This window comes from Megascapheus bottae, chromosome 5 (genome assembly GCF_031878675.1).
Source record: "Megascapheus bottae isolate mThoBot1 chromosome 5, mThoBot2.hap1, whole genome shotgun sequence".
Lineage (NCBI taxonomy): Eukaryota > Metazoa > Chordata > Mammalia > Rodentia > Geomyidae > Megascapheus > Megascapheus bottae.
In genome coordinates, this window is record NC_143513.1 from 32,612,428 (window position 1) to 32,625,568 (window position 13,141).

The following is a 13,141-nucleotide window of genomic DNA, read 5'->3' on the forward strand; positions in this document are numbered from 1 at the left end:
ATATTTTGATCTTTTATTTATTTATTTATTTATATTTTACCAGTAATGGGTCTTAATCTCAGGGCCTGAGCACTGTCCTTGGGCTTTTCTCAAAGCTACAGCTCTACCACTTGAGCCATAGCATCACTTCCAGCTTTTTTCTATGTATGTGATACTTCTGAGGAATCAAACCCTGGTTTTCATGGTAAAATGTTAGTCATGTACTCTACCGCTAAGCCAAACTCCCAGCCCCTGATGTGTAATTATTATGCCTTCCTTAAGCAATTATTTATTCGCCCAAAGGCAATATAGAGGGTGACATAACATAAGAAAATAAAACTCCCAAGATGCTAACATTTAAACTACAATTCCACAACAACAGAGGCAAATGATCAATGCACTTGGGAATAGAGAATTTGACATAAGCCGACTGTAATATTTTAAAGCTGTCCAAGGCTTGGTTAAGATCTATCCTCAAAAAGGCACACCAATTGCATTACATTTCTCACTATTATTATATTGTTTTCACTTTCATTCTTAAAAATCAACTGAGAACCCAGTTGCATATTCAATAATGGGCCCCCATGAATGTTTAAAAATGAGCTGTTTTTTAAATAGATTAATTTATTTAAGATTTTTCAAATTCACATTTTTCTTACTTTAACAAAACCTTAGCCTTATATTTATGATTACATTGATGCCTAAGTGCATACTACATTGTTTTAAAATGATATCATTCAGACAGGCACGTTTTCTTTGATATCTGGCCTTTTACATTCAGTTCTTCCAAGAAGTAATAGATTAAAAAGTAGATCATTCTGTTAAAAATGATTAGAAACAATCAATTTTCCTTCCAAAGCTGAAAAACTTCCCAAGCATTTGGATTCAAAACACTCAGTATCTTAGTGACATTTTTGTTTGCATACTCAAGGCTAAATAAAATATACAACAATTTTATTAATTTAGTAGTTAAATCGAAACAACATGCATTTATGTCCAAAAATTTAGCAGACTTTGGAAAATAAATCACATAAATTGAAAGAATGAAATAATTTTTTGTTCATTCTTGAGTAGCCTCAAATTGAATGGGTGTACCTCTTTGGTTCCCAACAGTTCATTGAGCTCCTAAATCACAGCAATCTCTCACTCTTCATGTCCTGTTATAGGATCAGTTTTACATGATTTTTGCTTTTCATCTTATATGTATAAGGACACAGTTTGCAAGATATTTGGTCATTAAAAGAATGTTATTCAATGATGAATTTTGAAGCACTCCCACATTGATACTATAGTCCGTGTTTGTCAAAGTATTGCTGTGTCTTCCTTGAAAACTTCAAGTATTTGCAGCCATTCTATGATTTGGTAAACTCCTAAAAATGTGTTGCTCACTAGTCATATTACATTGTTGTTTTTTCCTTACAGTGTTATTTATTACTAGAGGAGTCATCATTTCACTGTGTCACTGAATTTCCCCTTGCTGTGGGCATGAATCCAGTGTGGGAATGAATCCAATGTGGGAATAAGCACCAGCAACCTCTGTTGAAATGACACTTGAGAAGTGGCAGAACTACTAATATGCTGAGATAAGTGGCCTTTCTATAAATCCTTTTATAGAAGCTGATTTTTTTTCCAGTCCTGGGCTTGAGTTCAGGGCCTGATCACTGTCCTTGGACTTTCTCAAGGCTACCACTCTACTGCTTGAGCCTCAGCACCACTTCCAGCTTTTTTCTATGTATGTGGTACCGAGGAATCGAACCCCAGTCTTTGTGCATGTTAGGCAAGCACTCTACCACTAGGCCAAACTCCCGGCCCTAGAAGCTGAATTTTTATTTAATATTATCATTTAGGATTTATGAACCTGTGTATTCAAGCTTTTGTCTATAGCAACAATTTAATACAAAATAGGTATGATAAGATATCGGTGGAAATACATAAAATGGGAATATATAGGCAGCTTCTGTATTCCATTTATTGTTCAGTGTGCATAAAGGCTTTTCTGGGGTCTAGCGATTGTTTCTTTCTGTAAATGTTCAGGGACTATATCTTTATGGTTGTTTTCAAAGGGACATGCATGCCTACATTTGTAGTTTCCATTTAAGAAAAAATATCAGAACAGTATTTTTAAGCTATTATTTTCTGAATCAATGACAATGGATTTCTTTAAAAATAAGTTTGGCAGAAATGATACAATGCTGAATATTATATTATAAATCATCATGCCTTTTAACTCAGAATTGCAAATGCAGCATGACAATAGAATGCAGAATATGAATAGAATTTTGCAGACAAACCTCAACAACAAATGTTACCTCTCTAAAATTCCTATGAATTTTTTAGAAGCAATGGTGTGAGCACAGATGGAAAATTGGGTTTCAGTAAGCAAGTATTACAGAAAACTGAAAATAAAAAGTAGCCTAAAGATTCATACAAGGTAGAGAAAAATTGTAATTACTCCACAAAGAAAATAAAAGTGAAAGTAGCTCAGAAAACTGAGATCTGAGGACCATGGTTCAAAGTTAGCCCTGGGGAGAAATCTGTGAGATTCTTACTTCAAATAACCACCCAAAAGCCAGAGCCAGAAGTGGGATTATGACTCCTGTGGTAAAGCATTATTATTGAGCAAAAACGCTCAGGGACAGTTCACTGGCCTTGAATTTAAGCTCCAGAGTTAGCAAAGAGAAAACAAGGAAGGTAGGAAGGAAGGAAGGAATAAAGGGAGGAAGGACAATAAATTAATAAAATATCTGAAAAGTGTGTCCTTGTATTTAATGATGGTTAGGAGTAAATAGACATAAAATTAAGTAAATAAAACAAGGGAGTCACAATCTTAAGTAAAGATAAAAGATAATAAACTGATCTACTGGAAGGAAGTATAAATGAACTATAAAGTATAAGATAGTCATAGCAACATAAATTATTCTCTTCCCTTCTCCCATAAAAACAGTTCAGTTGACAAAAAATACAGTTAAAATTATTTATTGATATTTTAATATCACTAACACTTGATATTATAAATTGTCAATATTTTATAATGTAAATATTTTATAATACTGTATAAGACTTCCTTTCACTATATTTTTCTATACTATCAGAACAATATAAACTTAGAGGAACAAATGGAGATGAGAGAGCAGTTTTCATGATTCTGGATTTCTGATTTAAAATAATTTCCAGTAATTAATGAGTGTTTTACCTGTAGCCTCTAAGATTATTATTTTTTTTTTGCCAGTCCTGGAGCTTGAATTCAGGGCCTGAGCACTGTCCTTGGGCTTTCTCGATGCTAATGCACTGCCCTTGAGCCACAGCACCACTTCCAGCCTTTTCTGTATATGTGGTACCGAGGATCAAACCAGGGCTTCATGCATGCTAGGCAAGCACTCTACCACTATGCCACGCTCCTGGCAGTCTAAGATTACTCTTTCTGTGTAATTTTATTGGCTTAATTGTGTTATGTTTGTGGTATGCAACAGTAGCAGCAGTCTATAACTGAACATCCCTGCTTGTTCTTGTTGAAGGTACCAAACTGAAATATTTATTATGTTTCTAGTAAGTTTCTCTGGTTAGACAAAGGGGCAACTGAATTATATATAGTGATCACAGAGTGACTACTGTGCCGTTTCAGAAGAATAGGAAGTTAGTGTCTTTGTGGCTTACTAAAATGTCTGCTGCTTGTAAGACTAGGAAGGGAGGTGAAAGGAAGAAAGAGAAGGGAAGTGGAGAGGGAGGAAAGGAAAGGAGTCAAGGAGTCTTGGCCATAGAATCTTTTTCTTCAAAGCAAACTCTTTGAATGTGCAAGTACCATCTAATCTCTCATGGAGTGTCAGTGATTGGGCTCTCATAGCATCTGTGTATGATACTGACATTTTGAACAATGTATTGCCATAATAAAGTCATTTCTCTCTGAATCTTGTCCCTTTCTCTTTTTAATTTCCAAAAAACTGTAGCAAAGGAATTCACAATCAGTCAAGAAAGAAAATAACTCAGATGCTTTGCATTTTTTAACGGGGTTTGGCAATGAGAATGAACTTCAGAAAGAGATATGGCCTTCTGGAAAAGAAAAATGGGAAAGATTGAAAGGGAGTGTGTTAGGAATTTTCAACCAAACTATGGTTAAACTCTATGGTCATTAACTGCTTCTCTTGCTAATGAAGAAGAATAGGCTCAATATAATACCTACATAGATAATTGCCCATAACAGAACTTTTCTATACCGTTACATGAAGTGCTAAGTAGGGGAAAGAATTGATTAACTGTATTTGAGGATTCTTTGACAATTTTATTTGTTTGAAAGTTCTTTTCTCTAGGTTATTTCTCCCTAATTGATATCATGTTTTATACTCATAATCAGTATTAGATTTGATATCAAAGGAAGTTAGTACCTGACTGCATACACTTTATTATAATGCATAAAATAAATTTTATTATAATAAAATTTAGAATTTTTTAACCAAAGTTTGTACACATTTATTATTTGCCAGTTGGAAATTTAGGTCAGCTATGTAAATTAATTTTAGTTCAAGTATGACTTATTATTTTGACATGTAAGAATGATAGTTATTCTGCTTGAAAGAGCCTATTAGAAAAAAATCACATGTGTTTCATTAAAACTTACAAGAAACTTCATTTTCTGTGGCTAAAATATGGACCTCAATAAAGACTCAATAAGGAATTAGAATTATAACTCTTCGCATGTACTTTATATAAAGTGTTTTTCTGCATCTTTCAAGTTCATTTACATAGTTTTTTCAGTGGTTGTGCATGTTGGACTTCACTCATATCCCACTTTTTCAAACAAGAAACCAACAGAATAGAGTTCCAATAGTTTCCAATGTCAAAAAGATTTTCTCTCATCTAGAATATTAGACCAATCATTCCGGCTGCAAAAATGTGCTGGGCAGCCAGTTTACGAGACAGCTGAGTTTGCTTTTATACATGAGCTTGAGAACATAGTTTGGATGACAGGAACTATCTAAACATCTCTTTCAGATATAAATATTAAGAGGAAACATTAAAATGCATTCCTAAATTATTGCAGGATTAAATTACTCTTCAGAAGTGAGGAAAATCAAAAGCTCTCTGATCACTCTGAGAAACCTGAGAAGTAGTTGCATTGTGCTAGATTATTTGTCTGTAATGTTTCTTTTTAAGTAATAAGAAAAAAATAAATACATAATACATGATGGGCATTTTGTCTCATGATTTCTCATTTAGTCATGTACAATCTATTCCTAAAACACCAGAATTCTTTTATTCTATTCTTGCTTGTTGATAGTTTTGTGAATTAAGTCTAAACATGTAACAATCAATTGTAAGGCTAGGGTAAATGCTCTTTGTAAATCAAGGAAACTTCCCAAGAAAGAATGAGGTCAGACTAGACTCAAATCATGTAATGAATAAACTATACTAGGAGAATTTTTTACTTGTTATTTTAAAATGTATTTTATTATTGTCACTGCTGAATTGTATTAAGGGTGTAAAGAATACTTGTTGAACATACTACCAGCTGAGGATAAGTGTTTTATTTAATGTTCTCCAATTTTAATAATTTTTGTTCTGGTATCAGAAAGATTAACTCCTAAAAAATTGTGAGAGCTGAAAATCTCCCAACATAGACTGTGAATATAAGATATATGTAATAATGGAGGAGAAAGAAGTGCTAGTTGTCAGAATTAGGGTCAAAATTGCTGTTTTGTACTCTGACTTGTCATAATAAAATTTTAGAATATTACTACTTCATATATTTCTGAAGAAACTTACATACCACAAAAAGCATACTTATGGATAGACTGAAGTCCAGATTCAAAGGTATGCAAATATGTGTTTCATCAAAGCATATACATAAGGATTAACATAGAAGTACTTATCTGGTAAATATTATCATGAATTAACTACTTTCAGAAATTTATGCCTATGATTTCAAGGTCTGCGTGATATATTATACATGTGACATCTAAAATTCCTTCTTTAAAAATTTACATGTTATGGGGTTGGGAAATAATAAGTACAAAGAATTAATATTAAAGAAGTGAGATATCTTCATACAAATTTTAAGAAGATATATTTTCTAAAATATTGACAGTTAGAAAATTCCAAGCCATTATCTTCTCTTGCCTGTTAAAAATTAAAATTCTGCCCTTTCCAAATTCATCAATTTAATGTATATTAGCACAATCATTTCATTGCTATTAATTATTTTTCCTGGCAAAAAGATAAGGGTTATTCCTCAGATCTTGAACTAAAATATAAACAATATAGTATTGTGTGGCCAACAGTCAAATAGTATGGAATTTCACCCTTCACCTTTCCCATCTCTAAGATATTTTCTCTTTCAATCAGAATATTTATCTCCATGGTGTCAGCTACTTCTGCTGTCTCTAGTTAGGTAACAGAGTTAATTCACGGTATCCTTGTCAAAATACTTCTATTTCACCTTCTAGAAAACTTCCAGCTGTTTTTTCCTCCCTGTGGTAACTATTTCACTTTAAGAGATTACAAATTAGACAGAGAAGAAAGGAATATGAGTTCAATGGGGCATGAATTTGACATTCCTGGATTATTGCTAAAAAGTAACTGAATAAAAGTTAAAAATACACTTGCCTATGTTTCTTTTTAAAATTTATTTAATTTTATTGTCTGGACATTGCATGGAGGGGTTATAGTTACATTCATTAGGTTATGGGTACATTAATTCTTGAAACTTGTTTTTGCCTCCCTTTCCTTCTCCCACTCTCTCCCAATCATCTTGTTTTCCCCTTTCTCTTCCCTATTTCAAATAAACATATATACAATGTACCAGATAACAAAGTCAGATAAGTAACCACATGAGATTAACCATAAGTGGAAAAAATTGAAAAGAAATAGCTTCATATAGTACATTAAGAACAACAAGCACAAAGAGAAGCCTCTTGTTTGATTCTCATAGTAGTCTATGGAGGAGTTACAATTATATTTGCAAGATAGTGGGTACATTATTTCTTTTTTGCCAATTTTAAATATACTTATTTAAGACATTTTCCATTTACAATACAGTGCTTTATAAAGTGCAATGTTAATATTTTCCCTGTGTACATGTTCCATATTCAAGTATTGAGAATGCCCAGTAATTTACTACAGCAGCTCAACCTTCTAAAACAGCTATAGAAGTTGCTAAATTTGGGTTTTTTGAATGTTTTATTGTGTGGAACAATGCTACATGTAAATTTGGGTTGCCTTAATCCATCTCCTCGATGATGGACCCAAAGGAAGCGCTGCCTTAGGGAGGAGCTCCTCCACCAGGGAAGCCTCCTGGCATTCCTCCAGGCATGCCTCCTGCACTCTGGTACAGCTTGGTGATGATGGGGTTACACACTTTCTCCAGCTCTTTCTGCTGATGTTCAAATTCTTCCTTTTCTGCAGTCTGATTCTTATCCAGCCAATTGATGATCTCATTGCACGTGTCAAAGATCTTCTGTTTGTATTCATCATTGATCTTGCCCTGAAGTTTCTCATCTTCAACAGTTGCCTTCATGTTGAATGCATAGGATTCTTAGATGTTACCCTGTCCCTCTGTTTCTCATCTTCAGTTTTGTATTTCTCAGCTTCCTGAATCATGCGTTCAATGTCTTCTTTGCTAAGACAACCCTTGTCGTTGGTGATTGTGATTTTGTTCTCCTTTCCGGGGCTCTTGTCCACAGCAGATGCATTGAGGATACCATTGACATCAATATCAAAAGTGACCTCGATCTGAGGACCACCACGTGGAGCAGGGTGATACCTGTGAGCTCAAACTTTCCAAGCAGGTTGTTGTCCCTGGTCATGGCATGCTCTCCTTCACATACCTGAATGAGCACACCAGGCTGGTTGTCAGAGTAGGTGGTGAAGATCTGAGTCTGTTTGGTAGGAATGGTTGTATTGCTCTTGATGAGGACAGTCATGACTCTGGCAGCAGTTTCAATACCCAGGGACAGAGGGGTGACATCCAAGAGTATCAAATCCTGAACATTTTCAGACTTGTCTCCAGATAGAAAGGCTGCCTGAACAGCTGCACCATAAGCAACAGCTTCATCTGGGTTAATGCTCTTACTCAGCTCTTTCCCGTTGAAAAAATCTTGTAGAAGCTTCTGGGTCTTGGGAATACGAGTGGAATCACCAACCAGGACAATGTCATGGATCGGTGACTTGTCTAGTTTGGCATCACGAAGGGATTTTTTCCACAGGATCCAGAGTGCCACGGAACAGGTCACATTCAGCTCCACAAATCGAGCCCGGGTGATAGGAGTGTAGAAGTAAATGCCTTCATAGAGGGATTCAATCTTGATAGTGGCCTGTGTGCCGGAGGGGAGGGTACGCTTAGCTCGCTCACAAGCAGTGCATAGACGCCGAACAGCTCTTTTGTTCTCACTGATGTCCTTCTTATGCTTGTGTTTGAATTCGGCAATGAAATGGTTGACCATCCGGTTGTCAAAATCTTCTCCACCCAGGTGAGTGTCTCCTGCTGTAGACTTGATCTCGAAGATCCCATCCTTGATAGTGAAGATTGATACATCAAAAGTACCACTTCCCAAGTCAAAGATCAATGCATTTCTTTCAGCTCCAACCTTTTTATCTGAACCATAAGCAATAGCAGCAGCAGTTGGTTCGTTGATAATTCTTAGTACATTCAGACCAGCCATGGTTCCAGCATCTTTGGTTGCCTGGCACTGAAAATCATTAAAGTATGCAGGCACAGTGACCACAGCACTGGTAACAGTCTTCCCAAGATAGACTTTTGCGATTTCCTTCATCTTTGTGAGAACCATGGAGGAAACCTTCTCTGGGAAGAAATGTTTTATCTCGCCTTTGTACTCAACTTGGACCTTGGGTCTGCCTGCATCGTTTACCACTAGAGCTTCATGTCAGCCTGGGCGACAGCATCATCAAACCTACGTCCAATCAGTCTCTTGGCATCGAAACAGTGTTGTTGGGGTTCATGGCCCCCTGGTTCTTTGTAGCATCACTGATCAAACGTTCAGTGTCTATGAAGGCAACGTAGCTTGGCGTGGTCTGGTTGCCCTGATCGTTGGCAATTATCTCCACTTTCCCATACTGGAAGATACCCACACAAGAGTAGGTAATGCCAAGATCAATGTCAACTGCAGGTCCCTTCGATATGGTTGCGAATGTGTAGACCGGGTTCTAATGGTGAAGAGAGCGCAAGCACCCGGAGAGCTGCCACCGCGTTCAATGAGGGTACATTACCTCTTGAACATCGTTAAACCTTCCCATGTTTTTCTCCCACTTTCCCTCCCCCATCTCCTCCAAAGTTGTAAATTTCATTTCCAATGTATCATCTTATTATTGCTACTACATTGGTTCAACCTTTGTCCTTTGTCTCATCATCTTGTTTTCCCCCTTCCCTTCCCTGATTAAAATAAACAAATAAATGTATATATAATACATCGGTACTAAAGTCAGGTATATCAATAGGATATAAACCATAATGGAAAAAAGCATAAGAAAAAAACTTCACATAATACATTAAAAACAACAAAGATAAACACAAACATAAACCTCTGGTTTTCACATCATTTCGCTTAGCCTCATCCTATATGGCCATTTGAGGTATTGTGATCCCCTGCTAGGAAAATCCTAGTGTATATGATTACAAATGATGGAAACCATGGAGTCAGGTTTTTTGGGGGGTTGACTTCACTTAATATGACTTTTTTCTTCCAAGTCTTTCCATTTCCTTATTAATGGGGCAATGTTATTCTTTCAGATGGCAGCATAGAATTCCATTGTGAATAATTACCACATTTTCATAACCTGTTCATCTTCTGAGTTGGTTTTATATCTTAGCTATGGAAAATAACACTGCAATTAACATGTTTGTTTGAGCAGCTTTGGTATGCCCTTGTTTCTGTACATTTGAATAAATGCCCAGGAGTTTTCCAGAGTGGTTGAACAAGTTTACACTCCCACAAAAACTTTAGAAGCATTCCTATCTGGCCACATTCCCACAAGCATCTGTTATTATTAGTTTTATTATCATTTTTCTTGATCATGACTATTCTAATTGGAGTGAGGTGGAATCTCAATATTGTTTTGATTTACATTTCTTTTATGGCCAGAGATATTGCACATTTCTTTATTTGTCTATTGGCTATTCTTTTTTTCCTTCAGATATATCTCTTTAATCTGTAGTCCACTTATTAATGAAGTAGCTGCTTCTTAGAAGATTTGTTTGGGGTGGGTTTAATTTTTTGAGCTCTAAGGATACTTTAGGTATGAATCACTTTCCAATGTATGGATAATGAAGATTTTCTATGTGATCTTCTATTTACCTTGCTAGCTATGTCCTTTGCAATACAGAAACTCTTCAATTTGATGCAGTTCCTCTCTTGGATCCAGTCTCTCTTGGATTTGGCATGTTTCTGGATCCTTATTTAGGAGGTTTCAATCAGTGCCAAGGAACTTTGATGTTCCTACTATCACAAGGGAGGGTGATGTGCATATGACCATATAAATTATGCTTATTAAAATAAACTAAAAGAAATGGAAATGGGATTTTTTGTAGTTTGCAGTTATATCTTTTCCTTTTTCTCCTTTACTTTATTTCCTATTGTCATTATTTTTTATTTCTGTACCCTTAATTTTGTGTATAAGTTTATCTAATTTAGGGAAGGGAAGGACAATCACAGAAACAGTGAGACAATGGGTGAATCAATGTAGCAGTGTTACTAGAGGCCATGTCAGGAATGAACTTTACAAGGTTGTGGGGGCTTTATTGTAGGGGGAGAGTAAAAATAAGGCAAGGGGTAACATTTCAAAATTAATGCATTCATTAGCTAACATAAAATGTAATGCGTCTGTACATCACATTTACAAAAAATGTAAATTATGAAAGAAAATACATATCCAAAATGTTTACAGAATGTGATTCTACAACTTCAGAAGTTCAATAGAGCAAATCATTATTTCATTATATTTCCCTTTGAGCTGTTATATATTTCATCACAAGTCTCCCACATATCTTAGCTAGAAAACACATATATCTGGTCTACCATCTAAAAATCTAATTTCTGATTTGCTCATTCACTCCATGTAAAGCTGAGGCAAACTATGTTGCCAAAGGATAAATAAGTTTATATTTATCTGAGTAAAATTTTGATCTATAACTCACAAAGTTATCATATTCACAATCTGTTTATATATTTTTGTATCATAACTGAAAAATGTATCCTTACATTTTCACCACAATCAAGACATTTACATTTTTAATTTTTCTAGAAAGTGATTTCGTACTCTGATCTCAGATAATCACTAAGCTGCTTATGTTTATTCATCTTAGGCTAGCATATAAAAGAGGTAATGTAATATGGAGTTTTTTAATCTCTCTACTTTTCTGACTTACAGTTTGACTAATGCATGCTGTGGCAAATATCAGAAATTATTCCTTTTTGTTCATACACTTACAAGTTTATGTGCATTTTGCTTATTTCAGTTCGAAGATATGCAATAGACATTGTGATGCTTTGTAAAGGTCATTGGTAGAAATATGCTTTTATTTCTCTTTGGTGAACATCAAAACACTTAAATTTAAATTTAAACACAAGAAAGATTGAATGTCAAAGTCACTGTTTCATGATGTAGTACAGTTCAAATACCTCAAATCCCAGACAATCTTTGGTATTGTCAGAAGGTTTAATTTATTTTGCATTTACACTCAATGTTAAATGTGATCTCTTCAAAGTTTTAATTTCAGGTTCTTGTCTTATGTTTAGCATCCCTTCCTGACATAACTGCAACTTGTAGACCTTATTTTGTGAGAAAACCATTCCAGACTTACATCCATTGTGAAATTTTTAAATAAATTTTGAAACAGTTTACATATGCTCTTGATAGAAACTCTTTCATTAAGTACATATTTTCAACTTCCCTTTCAGAATGAGTCTCTTTACAAAATACATGAATAGATCACAAATATTAGTTCATCTGTTTCATGCTTTTGATATTGTCTCTCAGAAATATCTATTTACTTTAAAAGATTTCCAGTTTTGCAGTCATTGTGTAAATCAATGTGGACTCTCCTTTGAAAACTACAAATAGAAAAATAAAGGGGATGGCTTTCACCAAGATGCATTGCAACTAGCAAGTGATACATTGAATTAAAATCTCTTTGTACTGTTTCTTAAAGATAATAATAATGATGATGATGATGATCATGAGGAGGAGGAGGATAAGCCAAAATCTAAGATAGAGCTGCCTTATGATCCTGTGATATTACTCTTGGGGATATATAAGTAAATGTACAAGAGAGATATTTGCAAACACATGCTTATTGCAATTTAGTTCACAGTAAGCAAACCTCAGGAACAGCTTAAGTGCCAACTTACAATAAAGTGATAAATAGTAAATTGATAAAGAAAACATTTTCAATTATCATTTATCTAAAATTTGACTTTACATTGTTTATGCTAGCATCATTTTATTAGATTTTTTACTCGAAGTGATTTGTCTATTATTCAGAACTATGTAGTTGCTTTTAAAGTTTAAGTGCAGAAGTTTGAAGGGTTAATTCAGCAGCTCATTGCTTTCAAAGATCCTGGTTTCATCTGCATTTCAGCTCAAAAGTCTTCGGTGCATTGTCATAAAGTTCTCTGAGCCCAAAATTACTGTTACAGTGCTAAAACTAATGCCTTAAAAATATAAGTAGGTGACAACGTTTCTTTGGTTGCACCTTTTATTTTCATCTAAAAAAAAAAAACTTTGCCAAAAGTGCTTGCAGCAGATTTCCACTTATAATTCAGAGAGTCAGAGCAGAGCTTTGTAGTCACAGCTGTCTATAAATGAGGCTGGAGAATTGAGCATTGGCTCTCCACATTTTGGCATGTAATAAAGTGAAAGAGAAACTGTATGAATTTGTGGTCACCCATCAGTAGGATTTGCTTCAATAGGAAAAGAAAATCAGAAATAATCTCCAGACTTATGCTGCTGGTCCAGGTGGGAATTGAATGTCCAGAGGAGCTTTAATATGCCAGTTGTGGTTCCATTGCTTCATCAAGAACACATGGCCATTATATCAGAAGCAGGTATCGGTTGACTTCTTCAGAATCCATCCCATATCTTCTCATTTTACCTCATTTGCTCCTGCATTTTATGCACTTCCAGACAATTTAATTTTTTTCCTTATATAAAGAAATTC

The 13,141-nt window shown here is 34.9% G+C and overlaps 1 pseudogene; it reads right to left on the reverse strand.

The window, feature by feature from the left end:
• Positions 1-7,189: 7,189 nt before the first annotated feature.
• LOC150063197 (heat shock cognate 71 kDa protein pseudogene) lies at positions 7,190-8,866 on the reverse strand (annotated as a pseudogene).
• Positions 8,867-13,141: the final 4,275 nt, after the last annotated feature.